Raw genomic sequence first — 23227 nt, 5'->3', positions numbered from 1 at the left:
AGGAAGGAAGGAAGGAAGGAAGGAAGGAAGGAAGGAAGGAAGGAAGGGAAAAAATAAAGGAAAAAAGAAAGGTCATTAAGTTCCTTGATCCTCGTATATGCCCCTAAAACTCCATGGAGACAATGACTTAAAACCCCAAGTCTTCCTTATCCTTGACTCCTTTGCCCTTGACACTCTATAACCCAGCTTACCCCATACAGAGACACCAAACATGCACATGCTTGATGAAAGCTTTTATAGCTGCCATTACGTAATGAATTTGCTGTCAGTTTGTCTAAAATGTGCCTGTTGAATAAATGAGCAGAAAGAAAGCCAATCTTTACTATAAGCAATGGAATTTTCAACTAACTACCATCAACTTGGGCATATCTACCCTGCACTACAGTGTGTCTCCAGCATCCTTACTCATTCATGACACCTGAACTTTTCAGCAATGAGGAGAACAACATAAGGCAATAAACAATAAAGAAACATTTACTATAGTTTTGTTAAAAAGTTGTTTGTACTGTTAGGATGTAATACAGTAAGTTACCAACCATATTCAAAACCAGGTGTATTTTCCAAATATTTTATCTAAATCCATGCCATATACAGAGATATCTGTACACAATACATTTTTAACTAGAACATTAGTCATCTTCAAAATGCTTGAACACTGTTATTGAGGTATATGTAGTAAATGCATCATTTTTCTAAAAGGCTCTTGATGATTACAAAATGGAAATCTCACTAAATGTTAGGAATAAAATTAAACATCACATAAGTAGAATTGCCCATTATAGACTTGGAAAGAGAGGGCCAAAGAGGTCATACAACTTACCACAGGTTCCACTGTTGTCTGTCACTGACAAGCTGAGTGACTCTGGGTGAGTCCCCTTTCTCTCAGCCTCAGTTTCTTGATCTGCAAAATGAGGTGATTGGACTAGATGATGAAAGAATCCATACAGCCTGACAATGCCATTATTCAGCAAAACTAGGGGCCACATCTAGAACATTCTCCTTCCAAAGCAACATACAAGAAGATGAAAAGATATTTAAAGGGCACTTGGCACTACTGGTGTTCCAGCTGCTGAGACTGGATCTAAACTTGAGACTTCAGCATTGCAGAGGTCGCTGGTGCCCACCACAGACCAGCAAAGCAGGAGACAACAGCCGTGGGCATGCTCTTTGCCTGAGAAGGGCTGCGACTGAGTATTGCTCCAGAGTGATGCTCAATCATCCCCTCCCCCTATCGGAGTATCTGACTTCCTTTGTTGGGCTCCGCCTCAGGCATCTCTCCTCAAGGTTCACTGGAGCCCTGGGAGTCCATCCCATGACCTAAACCCAAACAAAGATGTATTTCCTTCTGGAAGACTCCCTGCCCGGACAAGTCATTCAAAATCAACCTTAAAAACCACTCCAGGCTCCAGGGAGCTGCCTATTTTAGCATCTTTTAATTAGCTGTCTGCCCTTGTCTGTAGGGAAATCTTTGTATTTTATTACAAGTTTATTAGCTTAACAAACAAAGAGTTGGTGTGTTTAGGAAAAAAGGCAGATTGAATGGAGGACCTGCCTTGATCATGGGCCATGCTTTAACCTGTTTACTTACTTCCCATTCCTAACTTTTATGGGAAAGTGTCTTTCTGGCTTTTATTTATTTTAAATGTTTCCATCCCTCCCTTTTTCATCTTTTTGTTGTTACTATTTTCTAGTGAGAAGCCTGAAAGTCAAGCAATGGTTTAGGGTATTTAAAGGATATTTAAATATATGACTCAGCAAGGCAGAACCCAGATTCATGGATGTAGAAGTGGACATTGCCAATGTCCCTATTAAGTTAACCATTAAGCCAGAATTTAATTAATTGGGCTCATTTAAAAAATATGCACAAGTGAACCTGAAGTATTGTGTTCTATTAGCTGTAACATATTGAAGAAAAGCTAGTATCGCCTGGCCAGCATGGCTCAGTGGTTGAGCATCAAACTATGAAGCAGGAGGTCATGGTTCAATTCCCACTCAGGACACATGCCTGGGTTGCGGACTCAATCCCCACTGTGAGGAGTGCAGGAGGCAGCTGATCCATGACCCTCTCTCATCATTGATGTTTCTGCCTCTCTCCCTCTCCCTTCCTCTCTGAAATCAAGAAAAATATATTTTTTAAAAAAGAAGAGAAAAGCTAGTATCTACATCTAAATTATATATATATATATATATATATATATATATATATATATATATATATAGATCAACCAGAAGAGAAAAATTGAAAAATTGAATAAATGATGTCTATTCCAATAAATAGCAATTTTGTTATTATTATCATGATTAGGATCATCTATATAAAGTGCTTATTACATGTTGGGCACACTCCTAAACACTTTACATGATTACACAGTTTTAATCCTATAGAAACACTGCAATGTTAACCCCAAAGGAGGCATGGGGAGATGGAAGAGAGCCAAACAGTGGCCTCAAAGAAGGATTTAGTTGTTGACAAGGGACAATCATAAAATTTTCATTGGCTATATTAGGCAAATCCAAGATGGGAAGGTACAAGGAAACCCAGTTTTGCTCAACTGCTATTCATACACAGAAACTGGGAAGCAGATGCTCCCTGTTTGCAGAGAGTGTGCTCATTGCTAAAGGTACTCAGCAAAAGGACTCTCTGACCAGCTCTCGGGGATGCCATAGAAAGACATCCTGGCCCTGGCTGGTTTGGTTCAGTGGATGGAGCGTCAGCCTGTGGACTGAAGGATCCCAGCTTCGATTCCAGGCAAGGGCACATGCCCGGGTTGTGGGCTCAATCCCTAGTGGGGGGCAAGCAGGAGGCAGCCGATCAATGATTCTCTCTCATCATTGATGTTTCTATCTTTCCATCCCTCTCCCTTCCTCTCTGAAATCAATAAAAATATATTTTTTAAAAAAAGACATCCTGCAAAGAGATGAAAGTACTGAGAGCCTCTAAGGATCTGCCAAGCCTGCAAGGCTGGACAGAAGTAATATGTGAATGCTGAGTGTATATCTATGAAAATCAATGAACCAATCAAGACACAGATGGACAATCTTAGAGAAAATCATACTTGTGTGCCCTTCTCTCATAGCACTCATTATATTCTACCTGTGTGAAATCTATCTGTGTCCTTTTATCTTCATGCTATTAGATTAGAAGTTCATTGAATCTTGACTCCTCACATATGAACTATTAACCTTGGGAAAGATGCTCATTTTCCTCTCCTGTAATAATGGAACCTGTCACACAGCATTGTCAGGAGGAATACATTTGGTTGTATATTTAAATGATTTAGCCCAGTAGTTAGCACTAGTAACAACAAATAACATTAAATAGAGCTCTTTAATATTATTTTTATGACTGTTATTTACTATTATTATTTTTGTGGTTATTTCTAAGCCATATGAATGACTCAGGTTCAATAACTTTGATAGACATCTTTACATTCTAAGAGATCAATCAAAGCAGCTACATTTTATCTGCCAACCTGCCAATCTTAATTGTCTGGGGAGAGGGAAATAAATCAAACCAACCACCTTTTCGATGAATGACTACATCGAAGAAGAATTCAATAACATGTTTTCAAAGCACTGCTCTCTTAACTAAAATAAGAATATGGAGTGAAAAAAAGAGAAAAAAACTGGTATATTTTATTTAAAGCTCATTGCACGGATAACGGAGGACCATACATTTCTTCTTTTAGTGAAGGAACTATTATATGCCTTTGCAATTAATTAATGTTGCCTCCAATATTCCTATAAAAGTGAATGGCAAATTCATTTGAATGTGGCATCTGGAATAGCAGGACCCCTTGTCCAGTTCTTGTATGTTAATGTAATATCAACAAGATGAATTTTAAGTGGTATGTGTACAAACTGGTTTGAGATAAGCAAAATTCTACACTGCAATTTACACCAATATTTTTCCAACAATTTTAACAGTAGAGCTGTTGTTTGAAAGACTATGGTAGGTATGACATAAGCAAAGCCACTTAAATTCCTATCATTGGCTGAGAAAGTGCCTCATTCTTCATGAAGGTCTTAAAACACATCTCTAGAATCTGAAAGCAGTTAGAAAAACATTCTTTAATGAAAATATCTTATACTATTGATGAGAAAAAGAAGTGCCCCAAATAGAAACTTATTTGACCATGTCTCACAGCTACTTAATGGTTAAAATTAGATTTATGACTCATTTATTATTTAGCTTGTGTTTATCGAGAGACCTCCATGTGCCCATTCTGTGCTAGGCTTCCAACATATACTGTGCTTATTTTTTTTAATTTATTAATTTTCCATTTGACAACTATTCATTTGTTATCTACAAGGTGCAGGCACTGTGTTTGGTACAGTGTGCTGAGGTTAATGTAAGATCTGCTCTCTGCCACAGCACTCTTTTTTTTATTTTTATTTTACTTATTGATTTTTAAAGAGACAGGAAGAAAGAGAGAGATTTTTTGTTCCACTTATTTAAGCATTCATTGGTTGATTCTTACATGTGTTCTGACCAGGGATTGGACACACAACGTTGACATATCACGAGAACATTCTAACCAATTTAGCTACCTGGCTAGACTTTTTAAAAGCTAGTGAGAAAAAAAAATAAAAATAAATAAATAAAATAAGTAAATAAATAAATAAAAATAAAAGCTAGTGAGGAATGTACCAAGTACATAAATAGTTATAGTAATTGGTAGAATGTAGTTAATACCATAAGAAAGCAAGATGATTTGGCAGGTGTTAATTTAATAATTTTCTAGCCATATTAAAAAAACAAACAAAAAAAAAAAAACTGGCCCGGCTGGTGTGATTCAGCGGTTAAGTGTCGACCTATAAACCAGGAGGTCATGGTTTGATTCCCTCTCAGGGCCCGGGTTGTGGGCTTGATCAACAGATGGGCAGGAGGCAGCCCATCAGTGCTTCTCTCATCATTGATGTTTCTATCCCTTTCTCTTTCTCTCTTCCTTTCTGAAATCAATAAAAACATTTATTTTTTAAAAAAGCTGTGTCTATTAACCAATCATCAAATCTGTATTCATCATGTGACATCTCCAAAGAACTAGACAGTTGTAGCTTACTGAGCTAGAAATTTATATGAAAATTTCCATACATATGACATAGATTAAGCAAATAAACTTCTAACTTTTTAATCAATGGTTAGGAAAAAGACTACAAAAAAATGGGTCAACCTTTTTTGAGACTTCAATTACTTTGTATTGGGTTAACTCTACAGACTTTTGACTTAGTACTTAATCACCATGGTGATTAAGGGATGTGAAAAATAATAATGTTGGCATTTCATTGAGGTGCTTCTGGGAGGTGACATATATGACAAATTCATTCTTCTAATTAACTGTGATGAAAGTCATCTCATCCCCTATTAGGGGGAGAAATATAAACAGAAACATGTGGTTTCCTTGATTCCTAATATTTGAACCAGAAAGGAAGATACTAACTAAAAAAGCCTGAAAAAATATTTTCTGTTATTTGAATAATTCCAGTTTGATCACTCAAATCACTTTTTACATAAGAGGCTATAAGAAGTATCATGTTTCCATTTCCATCTTTTTCAGATTATAGATTGTTATTTTTAATGATAAAATTCACTATTCAATAAAATGTTAAATAAAATATAAACACTAGAAATAATTGGTATGTATGTTATAGTAGATAGATGATAGATAGATAGATAGATAGATAGATAGATAGATAGATAGATAGATAGATGATAGATAGATAGATAGATATGTAATCTTCTAGAATTTATACTGACAGAAAGTAGAAAACAATTTGTTTACTATTTCTACCATTACTTATTAGGAATCTGGGCACTTTTAAACACGACTAAGAGGAATATTACCAACTGCTCAGTAGGAGGTGAAATGGCTTTCCCAGGTGGAGTTTACAGTTGTCTTATAATCACTCAAGACACCAAAATTTTCTTTAACTTAAACTAAGCTTGCTTGTTTTCAACCTTCCCTCCCTCAATCCTATAACTTTCTCTCCCTCTCTCTCTATATATCTATCTCTCTTTCTCTTTCCCTATCTCCTAATTTAAACATGGACCTTTTTAAATTCACCATGTTTGCCATCAGCATCAACATTTCAAAAGACATCTTCAGTACAACCACTGAGTGTATTACATTTGTTTCATTTTGTTAATTGAACGGTTCTTAAGCGACCTCATTATCTGCCCACAGCACTTAGCATTTCCCCATTATAAATCTACCCTTGGAAATGTCTTTCCTGCCAAACGGGAAGGCTAGGATCTGACTTATAGGGCCTCCCAAACACAGGACTGGTCTTTAAACAAATCTTCACTTATCAAAAGTCAGATGAGGAATAAGTTATTGAGTTGGGACTAACAGAGTCCATACTCTGGGCCACTGCACAGAATCACCAGCAGTACCAAGGAAACACTGACTTACTCTCTGTTTTGTTTGTTTGTTTATTTACTTATATGTTACTAGGGGCCCGGTGCAGGAAATTCGTGCACTGGGTGTGTGTGTGGGGGGGAGTGTCCCTCAGCCCAGCCTGCCCCCTCTCACATACTGGGAGCCCTCAGGCATTGACCACCATCACCCTCCAATCGCAGGATCGGCCCCTTGCCCAGGCCTGACGCCTCTGACAGAGGCGTAGACCCCCATCACCCTCCGATCGCCTGATCGGACCCTTGCCCAGGCCTGACGCCTCCGCCAGAGGTGTCAGGCTTGGACAGGGGACCCCCATCTCCCCCTGATCACTGGATCTGGCCCCCGCCCAGGCCTGAGGCCTCTGGCCCAGGAATCATGCCTGGGCAGGGGACCCCCATCTCCCTCTGATCGCTTGCTCCACCCCCTGCCCAAGCCTGACGCCTCGGCCAGAGGAGTTGACCCTCATCACCCTCCGATCACCAATCACCGGATCAACCCCTTGACCAGGCCTGAGGCCTCCGGCAGAGGTGTCAGGCCTGGGCAGGGGACCCCCAGCTCCCCGTGGTTGCAGGCTCCGCCCCTGCCCAGGCCTAACGCCTCTGGCCTAGGCGTCCGAACCGGGCAGCGGGGACCCACGGCTGCAGCGGCCCCGTGATCGTGGGCTCCGCTTTAGGCCCAGGCAAGGGACCCCTAGCTCCCGGGACTGCCAGCTTCAACCGTGCCCAGCTCCCATCGCTGGCTCCACCTCTACTTCCTGCTATCACTGGCCAGGGCGGCAAAGGTGCCAGATTCTCCGATCATGGCTGGGGGGCAGGGCAAAGGCGGCCCCAGGACCGCCTTTGCCCTGCCCCCCAGCTCTTAGCTCCCCCCTGGGTTTCCGATCACTGTCAGTGGCAGGGGGCTTCTTCCTGCTTTCCCTTTCGCCTCCCTGCATTGTGCCTATATATGCAAGTTAGCCGCCATCTTGTTGGCAGTTAACTGCCAATCATAGTTGGCAGTTAATTTGCATATAGCCCTGATTAGCCAATGAAAAGGTTATCGTCGTACGCCAATTACCATTTTTCTCTTTTATTAGATAGGATTTTTTCCTGTCACAGAGCCTTTGAAAACCTGGTTGTCCAGATATGGGGGTTATGTTATCTGCCAAATGGTTCTAAACTGTGTAAAGTCCTTTCCCTGGATTCCAGTTCTAGGAAGATCTGGAAGAGAGGAAGAATTAGCAATCTGTGGACACTTTGGCTGCACTCTGGGAAAACTGAAGCCGGAAGCCGGAAAGCTTCATCCTGCAAGCAGAACATGAATTTTTGTCTCTTTTCTAAGGAGGTTTTATATATACAGTTTAAAATACACATTAGAAAAAAGCTCCCATATGGAGTGGGTTATTAACCCCATTTGTTTATAACCATGAACTAGGGGCCCGGTGCACGAAATTCGTGCACTGGGTGTGTGTGTGGTGGGGGGAGTGTCCCTCAGCCCAGCCTGCCCCCTCTCACATACTGGGAGCCCTCAGGCGTTGACCCCCATCACCCTCCAATCGCAGGATCGGCCCCTTGCCCAGGCCTGACGCCTCTGACAGAGGCGTCAGGCCTGGGCAGGGGACCCTCATTTCCCCCCATCACTGGTTCTGCCCCCAGCCCAGGCCTGATGCCTCGGCCAGAGGCATAGACCCCCATCACCCTCCGATCGCCTGATCGGCCCCTTGCCCAGGCCTGACGCCTCCGCCAGAGGTGTCAGGCTTGGACAGGGGACCCCCATCTCCCCCTGATCACTGGATCTGGCCCCCGCCCAGGCCTGAGGCCTCTGGCCCAGGAATCATGCCTGGGCAGGGGACTCCCATCTCCCTCTGATCGCTTGTTCCACCCCCCGCCCAAGCCTGATGCCTCTGACCCAGGCTTCAGGCCTGGGCAAGGGGACCATCATATCCCCCCAATCCCCGGCTCCGTCCCCCACCCAGGCCTAATGCCTCGGCCAGAGGAGTTGACCCTCATCACCCTCCGATCACCAATCACCGGATCAACCCCTTGACCAGGCCTGAGGCCTCTGGCAGAGGTGTCAGGCCTGGGCAGGGGACCCCCAGCTCCCCGTGGTTGCAGGCTCCGCTCTGCCCAGGCCTAACACCTCTGGCCTAGGCGTCCGGCCCGGGCAGCGGGGACCCGCAGCTGCAGCGGCCCCGCGATCCTGGGCTCCGCTTTAGGCCCAGGCAAGGGACCCCTAACTCCCGGGACTGCCAGCTTCGACTGTGTCCAGCTCCCATCGCTGGCTCCGCCCCTACTTCCTGCTATCACTGGCCAGGGCGGCAAAGGCACCTGATTCCCCGATCATGGCTGGGGGGCAGGGCAAAGGCGGCCCTGGGGCCGCCTTTGCCCTGCCCCCCAGCTCTTAGCTCCCCCCTGGGTTTCCGATCACTGTCAGTGGCAGGGGGCTTCTTCCTGCTTTCCCTTTCGCCTCCCTGCATTGTGCCTACATATGCAAATTAACCGCCATCTTGTTGGCAGTTAACTGCCAATCTTAGTTGGCAGTTAATTTGCATATAGCCCTGATTAGCCAATGAAAAGGGTATCGTCGTACGCCAATTACTATTTTTCTCTTTTATTAGATAGGATTGAACTCTGCCTTAGTGGTAACTGTGTCCAATCAAAGCCTTATGACATTATTAGTTTTCTGTGCTTTGCTCATCTTTGCACCTCAACCCAGAATGTTCTCTGCCTGCCCATCCTTGCCTGCCTAAACCAGGCTCAATTTTCTGGGCCAAGCCCCAATGTCAGGGGCCTCCAGACAGCTTTTCAACACTTCCCCACTTCTGGTTATCCATCTTTTGAGTTGCCCCAGCATTTCAATCATGTTCCTAAAATAGCACTTACCACAATACATTATATATTTCTAGCCCTACAGACAAAGGTTTTCAAGCTCAGCACTCCTGATTTTTGAAGGCTATATAATTATTTTTTACTAGGCCTGTCCTGTGCGGTAGCATCATCTCGGGGCCTCTACTCCCTGGATGCCAACCAACTATGTCTTAAACCCTTTGAGTGCCAACCAATATTCTAGGCCAGTGATGGCGAACCTTTTGAGCTCGGCGTGTCAGCATTTTGAAAAACCCTAACTTAACTCTGGTGCCATGTCACATATAGAAATTTTTTTATATTTGCAACCATAATAAAAGAAAGATTTATATTTTTGATATTTATTTTATATATTTAAATGCCATTTAACAAAGAAAAATCAACCAAAAAAATTAGTTCGTGTGTCATAGGTTCGCCATCACTGTCCTAGGAACTATGCTAAAATTGCCAAGGCGTTTTTGCTGATTTTACAGCAGTTTAGGAAAAAATTTATGAATCGCAAGTAAATGAAGTTACATATTCAAAAACGTAAGGAAACCTTTATTACATTGACATATTCAGCAATATCATCATCACTAATAAAAGCAGACTTAGAACTGGACGCCATTTCGAAGCTTTGTTAGCGCTCCCGGTACTTTTGGCGAAAGACAGGAGGAGCACGATCGCGCTCCCCGGCATTCTAGGGGTTAAAAATTGTCAATTGTCCCCTTCCTTTGGGGAGGGCAACATAGCACCAATTAACAGCCACTGCTTCAGATCATGAGAACCACAGGGCAGAGAGAATGCTTTTTCCTAATCCTACATACCCAAGAGTGTTAGGCCCCCAGCAGTTAATTAAAATCTTTTGGTCAGAATTAAAATAGTCTCATTTCCTAATAACTACATACTTTATTATAACATGCGCTGAATTCACACTTTATAAGTGAAACAAAGTGACTACTAAATTATACTCTGGATTCAAAGAAAGTGATATCAAAAGTCATTGGATGTCCAAGTGAAAAAATACTCTTTCTTAAATTTAAGAAATCAAATTACATATAGTTATACATATGAACTATATTGCATATATGTATACACACATACACATACATACACATATGCATAACAGCCTCGCCTGGAACATTGCATTCAGAAAACTAGATAAAAGTGATGTGCTATTTCTAAATATCCCATCCGAAATTCTCTGTGCACCAAAATATGCAATGAATCTCTAGCTTTTATTCTCCTCAAAGACTCATTCATGAAAACAGCGACGCTTTTTTTGAAATTTCAAAATAAGAGGGACTTGATTAAATACAGAAGCATGGATGCTATGATATCGCCTGTCATCCTGATAAAATATCCATTTCTTCCCAATTTAGTGCAGAACAATTTAGAGTCCTCTAACTCTGCTGATTTCTGCAGACCAGTTCACCACTTATTTGAACTGAAACCCAGAACCACTGTGATCAGAATGCCAACATGTGATGAGGGACTTCTCCTCACCTCAGGTGTGGACTGGCACTACACATCCTCACTTATTTCCTGAGCTAAGGTTTTAATTCTAGTTTTAAAAGTGAGATAGATGTGTCTTTTCAGGTTTCGCTAGTTTCAAATCCACGAAAATCTCTTCTTCTCACTGGGATCCTGCAAGCAGTAACCGTGCGTTGGATACGTCTGAGTAGTTTTTGCAAGGAAGACATGCAAAGACAAGCCCCGTTCCTCCTCAGCTGTCAGAAAGGAGGTCACTCAGAATCAATGTGCATGATCTCCTATAAATTACAGGAGACCATAACTTCAGTGGCTGCATTTTATTGGCTGCCTCTTTTTGGTTTTAGCTACATGAGTTATGCTTTATAATGATAATACTATAAGATAGAAGTTATTCCTGCTCCTATAAAGAAGAAGTAATTAAATGCCGGGATAACTAAGAAAGTGTGGGGTGCCATTTAACGCCTCAGTGGGTGAGGCAAAATTCACTCCAAGATTCTTCTCTGAGAGTAAACAGCGAGCACCTCAGAGTACACAGACGATTCTTTTGCATCCACTCCTCTTCCAAATGTGAGCCACATTCAGACACTCACCCTCTACCAGAGATACTGCAATCTTCCTCACTCCATCCCTCCCTGGACTGTCCTCAGCCCCATGCACAAAGGCATGCAGAAAGAAAGGAAGAGTAACTGAGATGCAAAGGAATACGCATTAATAGAGTTCCATTCAGAGGCTGAGGGGCCTTTATACCAGAGATAAGAATGAAATTTGAAAAGTCACTTTCACCTCCTCCGTTTACACCAAATGGATCTCCTTTTCTCTGATTTCAGTTGAAAGAAATTTCTGGGCACCGATAAGTTACGTTGACTTGAAAGGGTTTACATCCTGACTCACACAGGTCGGGGTCCTTCGGATGCTCTGACAAGCCAGTCCTGCTCTGCCGTTCTCCTGTGGCCTTTTGTGACACAACAGAGAGGACATGCTTATCGTGGCCTTTGCACATGCATTGTCGAAGGCCCCCTTGGGAGGTCAAGGTTAGGAGGCATGTTAGGCATCTGGACACTGCTTCTGATCAGCATCATGGACTTATCATCTAGAGGTCCTGCCTATTAATCAGAAGACTGAAATGAAATGATGCGGGCGAAAGAAAGCATTGGTTAAAATCAGAGAACAATTATTTTCTTGTGGTGGTGGTGTTACTGCCAACAACTTCAAGCAATCGTGTACACACACACACACACACACACACACACTTACATAATTATACACACAAACACACACAGAGCACCCCATGGAACAGAGACTGCTCAAGACAAATGGATCTTACCACACACTCTAGAGTTCCAAGTCAGCACAGAAAGACTCCATTTTACTGACAGGGGTATGAAAAGGGCAAGTATTGATTTAGGTTTCCAAGAGAAGGCACAACATAAAAAGCCCTTTCTAAAAATATTTACTACATTTTGCTTCCCAACATGATTTCTATGCAGAGCAAAGATGGTTGGAAACCCACAGGATGGCAAAGATAAAATGGTCCCAAGATAACTGTGGGCATAGAATCAATTCTACTTGGCCCTATAACCTTTCATACACAGAATGGAAAGCTCCTATACTGTTGAAGTAGAGAAAATATCAGAAATAAAAGTAAAGCAATCAAAAGCTTTATGTAACCCATATATTGAAATATATGGCATGTTTATGTGTATTTTCATAAATAACATATTTTACCAAAGCTCTTTCATATAGACCTGTCACTGTATAAGATATTAGCACTTCCTGTTCATAAATAGTAAACTTCAGACTCATCTTCCCATACCTTAAGTGCCTCTCAGCTCCTAAATGAAGTATTTGCATCAACACATTAATGATGTCTGAGTGAAATATTAGAGATGGCTGCGACACTAGAGAGAAAAGAAGTGTGGCTCAGAAAAATTTCACCTAATCCTCAAATGGAAAAAGAATGGCACTTGGCATTTATACAGATAGTAGCAATTCCTAAATTATTGCGGTTGCAGAAGCATTCAGTGCTTACTGACAAAGTTACTGTTTACTTGGAGTCCCAATCTATACTTTTGTGTTCAAATATCTAAGGCTACTTGTGGACTAGAAAATCCAATAGGAGTTGTAAAAATATTTTATGTCTCTGGACTATATTTGACTTTATAAAGTCAGTATTAGAAACCAGAGGTATACCAGAACACTCAAAAACAACTTCCTCTTATTTATTTTTATGCTTGTTTACTTGATGTTTTGAGCTAAATACCAAGCAAAGAAGCAGAATGGTACATAGAGTGGTATAAAATCAGGTAAATCTTATTTTACATCCCAGATATGATACTTTCTAAGACTTGTTCCTTAATCTCTCTAAGTCTCAGTTCTCTTGTCTATAAAATGAGAATATGAGAATTACAGTTTCAAAAAATATTCTGGTGTTTAAATGAGACTACCAATGTAAATAACTTTGATTGCCATACTCTTAATTCTCTTCAAAAGTATAGGGTGAACATGGTTTGTTTTCAGTAAGGGAGGTGATAAAAATAAAGTGATTTATGCACTATATCCAGTAACTACCCATTGCCTTAGGTTCAAATCCTGGTTCAGACATAAACCAGCTGAGGTACCTAATATGAGTCATTTAATCTTTCCCCATCTCTATATTATTATTTTGAGGTACCCTTTACATTATAAAGAGTTTGCTCCTGCTAAATAACTTTTTATTGCAATAAATCATGCCTTTGACTCCTTGTCTTAATGCTGAAAGCAGATTTTCAAACTGCAGAATGAATCAATTTCTCTGACTCTTATCTTTAAGGTTGATAGTGAAAATAGCTGTCTGGTGAGCAAGCCTGACTCCCGGTCCCAATCTTTTCTTATCTTCCTTTTATCTTCCCAGATTTCTGGTTGTGTTCCCAGATATAAGCACCAAGGCTGCTAAACCCCAAACTGGCAAAATTCCAAACTGCTGAACAAAGCTCCAAACTTCTGGAACAAATGTTCCTCATTTTATCCTAACTCCTATTAAAAAGATGATAGAACTATTAAAATAAAATGATGTTAGTCGTTCACCTTTTAGTTAAAATGAGGATTTGGAAGCAGACTTTGATGAATGTTAGGCAAGAGAGTACATGGGCCCTGAAGGTCTGAATGAAGCACAGAATATGCCATGGACTGGGGAGTAAGCAGAATGAAAAGGCTGGACAGGAAGGTTTGAGCCACTTGCCATTCATTTCCATACTTCTTTGAAGATATAACCCTTTGAGAAAAAATTAACAATACATATTGACCTTCACTGCCCTACACATGATTCAAAACTAGGGCCTTGGCCTCTGTAAACCTTGATGTGCCCAGCACAAAATTTTGTCTAGAAAAAATCAGATACTCTTAAGTAATGGCATAAACATATGAATGAATGAATGAACAAATAAAGAAAGGTATAAATCAACCCATCAATTAACTATAAAACCACAGCCCCTGAATACATACAAACCATTTAGAAGGATATAATACCCCTTTCTCATAATTTATTTTACTGAATACTAAATAATGAAGTATTCACAACTGCAGATGGAGAATCTATCTTATCTCTACAGCCAGGACCTGAATATAGTAGGCACAAAGATGAGGTTGAGAAATGTGCTCCCAGTTACTCTGGAAGAAGGCAGGAAGTCATTTTTTCAGACCAGGGCTTTAGCTTCAGCCACAGTTATTCATTCTCTTTTACAGGAGGAATTCATTTATATCTTCAGGCGACAGATGTATCAAGCCATCGGGTGTTTCTGCCCATCACCTCCTGCCAAAGCCCTGATGTTTTACTTCATTAGTGCAGGCACTTTTCATTGATTTGGATACTGTTTAAGAGGGTTAGTTCCAAAGGACACTGTTTTTTGGCTCTTCTATTTTGAAAGGCTATTTAATACATTATTGCAATGAGTTGACCCCTCGCCAGGAAAGCAGCCCTGGCCACCCAATTCTAATAAGTTTCTGACACTATGATGCTAATACTTGATCTAATGATATGTTTTTCTTATAAAATTTGTTTTGTTTAATCCTCACCCAAGAATATGTTTTTTATTGATTTTTAGAGAGAGAGTAAGAAACATCAATGTGATCAGTTGTCTCCCATATGTGCCCAGACCAGAGATCAACCAGCAATCTGGTATGTGCCCTGAACAGGATTCTAAACCACAACCTTTTGGTGTATGGGGACGATGTTCCAATCAGCTGAGCCACCCGGCCAGGGCCTAATGATATGTTTACTATGCTATATCTGGGATTGGCAGAAACATACAGAAAAATTCTATTGGATGAGTAGTGAAGACTAAAGAACACATATCAAGCAGGTGTTTTTCTTCCTTTGTTCCTTCCTTCCCTTTATTTCTTTCACAAAATTAAGAGCATAATAGTATTCAACTACATGCCAAGTATAATAGATATTATAGATGCCCACAAACATGGATCTTCTCCCATCCCTTTTATTTCCCAAGTAAACTCCAGCTTTATTCAGGTATCTATCCTCCTCCACGCAGGTCTACAAGCAGCCTCCCCAAAGAATGGGTCCTGACTCATCCGAGGCAATTATGGTTGTCTCATTTTCTTTGCTAGTGATTGGATTGGACATAGAGGTCTAGCCAATATGACATAAAGGGAGGCTTAGTGGAAATTTCTGGGGAAGTTTTCCTTACTCTTAAAAGACTCAAGGAATAAACAAACTCTTTTGTCCTGGCCTATGCCATATCCAGGTCTGATGCCAACAATTGTCATAATCTTCTATGACCAAAGGGGAGTTGGACTAAAGACAAAGGTGACCAGTGAAGAGCAGTAGAGCAAGGTGATGGGAAGATGTCTGTCCTCAATGCTGCAACTGTTGAACCAGTGAGATGAACAGAAGCACTCTCCTTAGAACTTCTTGTTCTAGGTGAAAATAAATGTCCTTACTTTTTAAAGGCAGAAGAGATACCTTTGTTAAAAGATGCACAGGGCCCTGGGTGGAACATTAACAGACATATGATTCTGTATTAAAATGAGCCTTCAATAATTCAAGATTGACCAAGCAAACTGCTCCATGTAACATATTGCAGCAATGTGCTCAACTCCTAAGAATAGCAGAATTGAGCACTGTGGTTCCTTTATCATGCTTCACAGTCTCTCGAGGAATCACTCATTCAAACTACAATTGCAGCGATTGCAATCAACTTTCTGGTCCTAGAGTTTAGATTTCAAAACAATTAAATGCTCAGATTCTTGTGTGAACTTTCCTCATCCATAGCTGGGAGTTTGGGAAATAAAAAATCCACCACAAAAACAATCTCTGCCTAATCTCTACAATTATTTCAACTCCTATTAGTTTCTCAATTTTGTCAGTATGCAATTGGAGAATGGTAATTATTTAAATTACCCAATTATAATATGTATATTATATTAATATATATCTGATTTCCTGTGTGTCTTAGTCTTTTTCACCAACTAGAATTTAAGATCGCTAGAAGCAATCCCTTAGAAGTTAAAGAGTTTTTTCCCATATTCCCCAATATTTAAAGTTACCCTCAATTAAAAACTGAGATTTAAAAAATTGGTTTTGAAGTTAACTTGGTGATAAATATAAAGTTGTTGTCATTTGTATTTCTGACTCACCTTAGTCACCCCATAAAACACAGTGCAGTGAGAAAAATAAGGGCATGCAAAGAACTACCTGCACATTCTTTAAGCGGGATTCTCAGTTAGCTTGCATCCTTTGGGCCATAAAAATGTGTTTATGTTTGTTTATTTGTTTGTTTTTCTGTGCTGATGAATACAGGCTTAGGCAAAAGTAGGTTTACAGTTGTGAGTATGCTTAACATAGTTTATTTGTGTATTATCATTGATTAATTATTGTATTATTTTCTATACAAACAACTGTAGACCTATTTTTGCCCCACATGTACATCCAGGCTTCCTTTGAAGAGCCAATTCTGTTACCTGATCTGGATGGCGGTCCATATCCATCATTCTTCCTCTCCTCTCAGTGTTTCCCCTGAAAACTGCCGAGAAGAGGAATTTTATCTTCAGGATAAATTGTGCTTGCTTCTTTGGAGTCTGTTCCCATTCCCCATCCGGTCCAGGAAGAGCGGGGGGACGGGGGGGGGATACTTTTCACCTCTTCCAGACATCCAGCTGCTCCTGTCTGCCCACCCCTTTGGAAATGCAGAGATTTGAAACATACACAGACCATCCATTACTACAGATATGGCATGACTAATAGGCTACTTCAGGGAAACACAGGACCCCATTGTCCCATACTGCTTTACAACATTGAATTAAAAAGCTGAAGGTCAGGGTCTCATGCCACATATTTACCAGGGCAGCCTAAGGGTTTTGTTTGTTGTTGTTGTTGTGGGAACAACTGAGAAATCTGCTGTTTTGAAGGCAACATAGATTTAAATAAGGTCTTCTCTTCTTTTCCTCAACCCCACCCAGCTCTAGCACAGTGAGTGTTTCCTCCTTCTACTCTCCCATAGCACTTTGTGCAAAACTCTATCAGCATTTCCTGAATTGTGCTATACATATCTGCTCCCATGTCTTTCTTCCTTGAGTGGACTCTGTAGGTCTGTCTTTCATTATCCTCTTGGGATAATTGATCTCATTGCTGTGCCCTTTTACTTTGCCTCCTGTATGTCATATTCATGCTTTGCAATGTCATTTTATTATTGCACCTGTTGAAGTAATTTAAATGTGCTTCGAGAATATACAGGACGTTGGGAAATATTTTTTCAAAGTGAACATCACAGATTTAGATATTAACAAAGGGCTTCAATTTCTCCCTGCTTTCTAAATCCTCCATAGTCTAAAAATCCCATTATCTCCTTTGCAACCCCAAATTGTCTCAAATTAAAAACCACACTTCAGCTGAAGTCACAACCAATGAAGGGGATGGCGTTGTTCTCTTTACTAGAGGATAGTCCCTGAATATTTCAGCAAAACTCAACTCCTAACAGCACTAATGGTGCCATTTGGCACTAATGCATTGTCAGAAATTAAAATCTCAACAGCACAGTTTGGAGCAAGAAAAAAATCAATAAAATTCAGCTCAGGCATACAATTACGTGGTCAGCATTCGATGGAGGGATTATATGAATACATAAATAAACCATTAAAATCCATCAGCTAGAAATCTGTTCAATTCATGGTGATTTCAGTTGATGTAGGGGCAACAGCAAATCTAAACATAATTTGTTTGTTTGCTTATTGAGAAAGAATAATTTGACAGATTTTAAATACATGTAGATAGTCCATTTCTACATTTTTAGGATGGTTAATAGAATGTTTCAGTAAAAATGTGAAGCACATTTTCCAATGTGTTTTTTTTAATGAATAAATAAATTTAAACTGCTATAGCCCAGTTTTATTCCAACAGTTCCCAAGGCACCATCTAAATTCTTTGGTAAGTCTGTCATGCCCTATAATGACTACAATATTGCTCAACTATGGATGTGAATGGAAGGAACAGACATTTATTGAATCCTGTGTATAGGTAACTTATGAAATCCTCACAACTCTCAAAGGCAAGTTTATAAACCCCATTTAGACATGAAAAAACTGACTAAGAAAGGATTCATGTCTTGCCCAATGGAATCTAATTGGTAAATAATGAAGACAGGGTTTAGTCCAAGATTGCTTTGGTTCTTTGCTTTATGCTCGTTGATATAAAACTCATTTTGGAATGTTGGATTTTAGAGCAGTGGCCATTCCCTCTCTGTCCAACACAAACACACATCATTTTTATTCTCCTTTCTATTCTGTGCCAGTTTATGTGTTGCCTTCACTAAAACCTCCCCTTTCTGATCTTCAATGGCATGTACTGCTTCTATTACACAAGTCTGTTCTTCAGAACATACCATCATTGTAGGGTTTGGTAACTATTTCTTTGAACTAGTTTTGTGTTCTCAGATAGAATATATAATTTTTAACTTGAACAATATGTCAAACTCCATTTATACAATCAATGGCATACATAATCATGGCTTCTAAAAAGTGTTTAATCAAAACTTGTTAACTTACTGAGTTATTATAACTGAATTATTATATTATGTTAGTGCATGGAACTTTATTTTACACACTAGAGGCCCAATGCACAAAGATTCATGCAAGAATGGGCCTTCCTTTCCCTGGATGCTGGCATTGCCTTCACTCCAGCCTGGAGCTGCCTTTCCACCTTCCCACGCTGCCCAGAGGTCTGGAGAGGCTGGGGCAGTGCAGAATTCCTGTCTCCGGCCCCGCCCCTGGCTGCTCAGTGCCTGATTATGCAAATTAACCCACCAACTTTGTTGGGTTAATTTGCATACCCACTCCTGATTGGCTGGTGGGCATCATGAAGGTATGGTCAATTTGCATCTTTCTCTTTTATTAGTGTAGATTAGAGCTGCTTCCTCACAGTTAAATGCAAATAATTTTTCTGAAGCTATTGTGTTTAAATGAGGTGCTTAATAGGACCTCATAGGGACCTTTTTGTGTAAAACTAATAATCAGACCTTAAGGTAAATGAATTTGCAAATGCAGATGGTTCAAGACTTATTTACTTTTTTATGATTTTTATTTATTTATGATTTTTCAACTTCATGATGGTATGAAATTGATAAAAAATCAGAGAAACTGCACTTCTAATTTTGAATTCTGATCTTTTCCTGAGCTAGTAGTGATATATGGTACAAAACTCTCTTGTGATACTGGGAAGTGGCCATGTGATGATTTTTCCCAGCTGTAGGCTAATGTAAGTGTTTTGAGCAATTTTAAGGTAGGGTAGGCTAAGCTACGATGTGTGGTAATTTAGGTATATTAAATGCATTTCTTAGTTTGGATATTTTCAAGTTACGTGGGTTTACCTGGATGCAACTCCATTGTAGGAAAAGACACATCTGCATTAGGTTTGTTTTCAAATGGGACTAGAATTATAAATTAAAAAGAAAGGTAGGAAAATACAGACTGAAGTTCATAAAAATAATGTTAGGTTTGTATACTAGAAAGTGTGATAGACTCCCTGCTACCTTCAAGAACATATTTAACTTTCTATAATTATTGGCTTTCTGCTCCATAAACTCCCTACTTTAAACCTTAATTGATTTTCTTGTTCCTCTTCCATCTGGAGTTGAAATTATATACGGACAGCAAGCCAATAGAAGGAAGGAAACTCAATCTTTTAAGAAAATGATATGGAGCTCCCTAGACAACAAAGGAACTTCACCAGTTTTCCATATAGTACAGGAAAGAGCAATAATGCCTTTCTGGGGGAGGGTGGAGTCTTTTCCTAAGCCCCATCCTACCAGAAGGAGAGGTCCTTTGAACACAAATAGTGCTTTGTGCTTCGTTGGTGACTTGTCAAAGCACCTCGTACATGCCTTCTTACAATGAGAAATGAATACCATGAACTGTTGCAGCCAAAGATACTTCAAAGTGAGTCACAAGAGGGTCATGGGTTCACGAGACATCACAGATCTTCAGTCCAAGACGACTTGAAAAAAAGCATGCAAAGCAGACTCTTTTTGTGATTCTGAGTTTATATTAGGAAAATGTTGCATATGGTTTTATGTTTTTATGATTTCATACAGAACTTTAAAATTTATCATGAAATTACATTACTGTATTACATATTTTTTAAAAGATAACATGGAGAGATCTTGGAAAAAAATCAATAAACATTATTTAGGAAAACTCCATGATTTCCACAGACTGGATTCAAATTTATGTAACATTAAACTGTGGCATCGGCAAAGAGATTGTTAAAAATATGATTGCCAACATATGACCTTTTCGGACTCATCTGGGGAGTCTACTTAGATCATGATCTATACCATGATCATCAACACTGGCCAAGGGACTTCAGGATCACTCATGGAGTTTTGAAAACATTCTCATATGCAGACCCCCATCCCTGTAGAGTCTGAACCAGCAGGTGAAGCTCCTGTATTGATAACTTTATATTTCCTCAGGAGATCATGATGCAAAACAGGGATTGCGAACTTCTGGCTTAGAAACCTGAGGGAGCATCGCTGAAATATCTTCCTTTGCCGAGCCCTATTGCTTTCAACACTTATAAAGCTCTTTTGAATTCAGTATTCCTCAGCTTTTGCCTTCTGAAAGACAAAGCTAATATTGGTCCTTAAAGAGTCTGTACTTTAGATAGAACTTTAGCTTACAGGCCTCAAATAGGATTATTTTGAATTTATTTAAAATCTACAGCTAAACGTGCTATTTGGGAGAGTGTTCAGAGTCTCACCCCAGCTGTACTCCTCATGCTACAAACGCGGTATTTCTCTAATGAGAGGTAACAGCAAGGGTGTCTAGCAGTGAAGTCAACATAGTGTCTGTTTCACCTCAAAAGCATCCCAGTCCAAAGAAGTGTTGAGAGTAAATATTATAAAGAACAATAGTATCAAAAGCATCTATTTCTTACTCTGTACCAAATAGTAGGCTAGGTGCATACTCTTTTTCACTTAATAACAGAATGAAGTGGGTTTTGCTCTTGTACCTCCTTACAGTGATTTTTTATGCCTATTTGCTATTATCTCTCTTGATGGTGATAAAAAACAATATTTAGGAAATATAAGTTATGAAAGAGTTTGAAGTAACAGCATTCAACCAGGACAAAATTTGAAGTCTAACGTACTTCAATCTTACTCATACCACTCCAAACTGACTATCATCACTACCCTACAGCAACAACAACAACAAGATCACACTAACACAATTCCACCTTTTCTTTCTCCTTTATTTAACCTGACATGTTTCATTGAATGCTACAAAATAAAGCTGTACAAATATTGAATATACTATTGATACAAAGCCTTAGTTTTGGGTATCCCAAGGGATGTACATTTCTTACCCCTGTCCCATTCTGGGAGTAAAAGATCCCTGAATGGCTAGTTGTAAGACTTAAAAGAGGGCCTAAGGCAATTCTTGTATTTGAGGCAGACCCTGGAACATCTGGCTAATAAATTCTCTTTTAAAACGTGCAATTCCTCCTTAGACTCTATTCTGCAGAAAGGAAGGAGGTTGTATTACCCAAGACAAATAAAACTAACCCATGTGGGGCTTCTAGGATTAATCCAAGGGTTCTCCTGAAAGAGCAACTCTTATGTCCTCCACCTCCTATTCTAGTGAATAGCCAAGCAGATGATCTATAGCTACTGAAGGTAAAGATGAGAGAATGCATTCCTTTAAGTGGTTACATACATTCTTCCATTATTAAAGCCAGAGCTCTCCGTTTCAGTTAAGGAAAACACTGTCATCTTGGACTGCCATAACTAAACAATGCAGTCTGGGCCACTTAACCAACATAAGTTAATTTCCTCACAGTTCTGCAGGCTAGAAGTTCAAGATCAGTGGGTCTGCAAGTCTGTCTTCTTCTGAGGTCTCTCTCCTTAACCTGGAGACAGCTACCTACTCACTGTTTTTGCACATAGACTTTCCTCTCTGCGCCTGCAAGTCTGTGTTCAAATTTCATCTTATTTCTAAGGTTACCAATCATTTGGGATTAGGACCCAAACTAAAGATCTCATTTAACTTGATTACTTCCTTGAAGACATAATCTACAAATACAGTCACATTCTTATGCACTGTGGAAGGCAGATCAAAACCTCAAATATACATCTTGGAGGACATAATTCAGGCCATAATAGAGTTTCTATTCCTTTTTTAAACAGAGAAAGACTGTCTTTTATTTTATTCAACTTTTTCAACCCACCAAAGAACCCAATTCTTAAAAGAGGCAGAGGTAAAGAGAGGAGGAGGGGGGCTATTGACTTTTATTTTCACACAGTTGCTCCTTGCACAGTCAATTGGAAGCTAGGAATTCAATAAACAAGGATTTCCGCTACTACTGGGTCTACAGCTGCAACTAACAAGATCATTGACTGTTTAAAGGCAGAACGAAGTTGAGAGTTATCATGCATATCTGGTGATTTTGATCACAGTGCTGTATACAAACAATCTGGGTAAGCCAGCTCTAATGCTTTTTTCTATTTTTTCCTTCCTCAATAAGGTGGCTACTGGGAAAAGACTGAACAATAATGACGTTGGAGCATCTACTTTAAGCCAGGTGTTGCCACAAAGTTGTAAACCTTCAATTTGAGTAACCTTTAAAAAGTTCTAAGAGGCTTTCATGCACTAAAGGGTTGGACGCATTTTGGGTACCCCAAAAATAATTTTCATCCACATGCCCACACCCAGTTCAAGCCAGATATATATCCTACCTAAGGAAAAGCAAGCCTGCTATTCCAAAACCAGTCCCCAGGGGACCCCCTCCTTTCCAGCAGACTGTAAACCCTAAGCCTCTTGTAAATAAAAATTCTGTAGTTTCCTCCACTTCACCATCTGTTTCCAGCCTTTCAGCAACATGAAACGGGGAGAGACAGCAGGGAAGCTGCCTTTTACAGACCAGGAAAGCGCTTCAGAAGGGTTCAATGATTCTCCCTAAATTACAGAGCACAAGGCTGCGGATACAAGTTACATTTCTTCCCTTACTAACTCTAAAGGTCTATGTCAGGG

The 23227-nt window shown here is 40.1% G+C and overlaps 1 protein-coding gene across 4 annotated transcripts in view; it reads right to left on the bottom strand.

Annotated features, from left to right (window-relative positions):
• Positions 1 to 23227, bottom strand: part of LRRC4C (leucine rich repeat containing 4C) — a 994437-nt gene that overhangs the window by 97477 nt on the left and 873733 nt on the right. For 2 of the 4 annotated variants that reach the window (XM_059709619.1, XM_059709621.1), the window contains one exon: positions 821 to 901. The exons of the other annotated variants lie outside the window; for them this stretch is intronic. The gene's annotated coding sequence lies outside the window, so the exon portion shown is untranslated. The remainder of the gene's footprint in view (positions 1 to 820; positions 902 to 23227) is intronic. 4 annotated transcript variants of the gene reach the window in all.

Source organism: Myotis daubentonii, chromosome 9 (genome assembly GCF_963259705.1).
Source record: "Myotis daubentonii chromosome 9, mMyoDau2.1, whole genome shotgun sequence".
Classification (NCBI taxonomy): domain Eukaryota; kingdom Metazoa; phylum Chordata; class Mammalia; order Chiroptera; family Vespertilionidae; genus Myotis; species Myotis daubentonii.
Note: the sequence above shows the minus strand (reverse complement) of the source record. Positions and strands in the feature narration are given on the sequence as shown.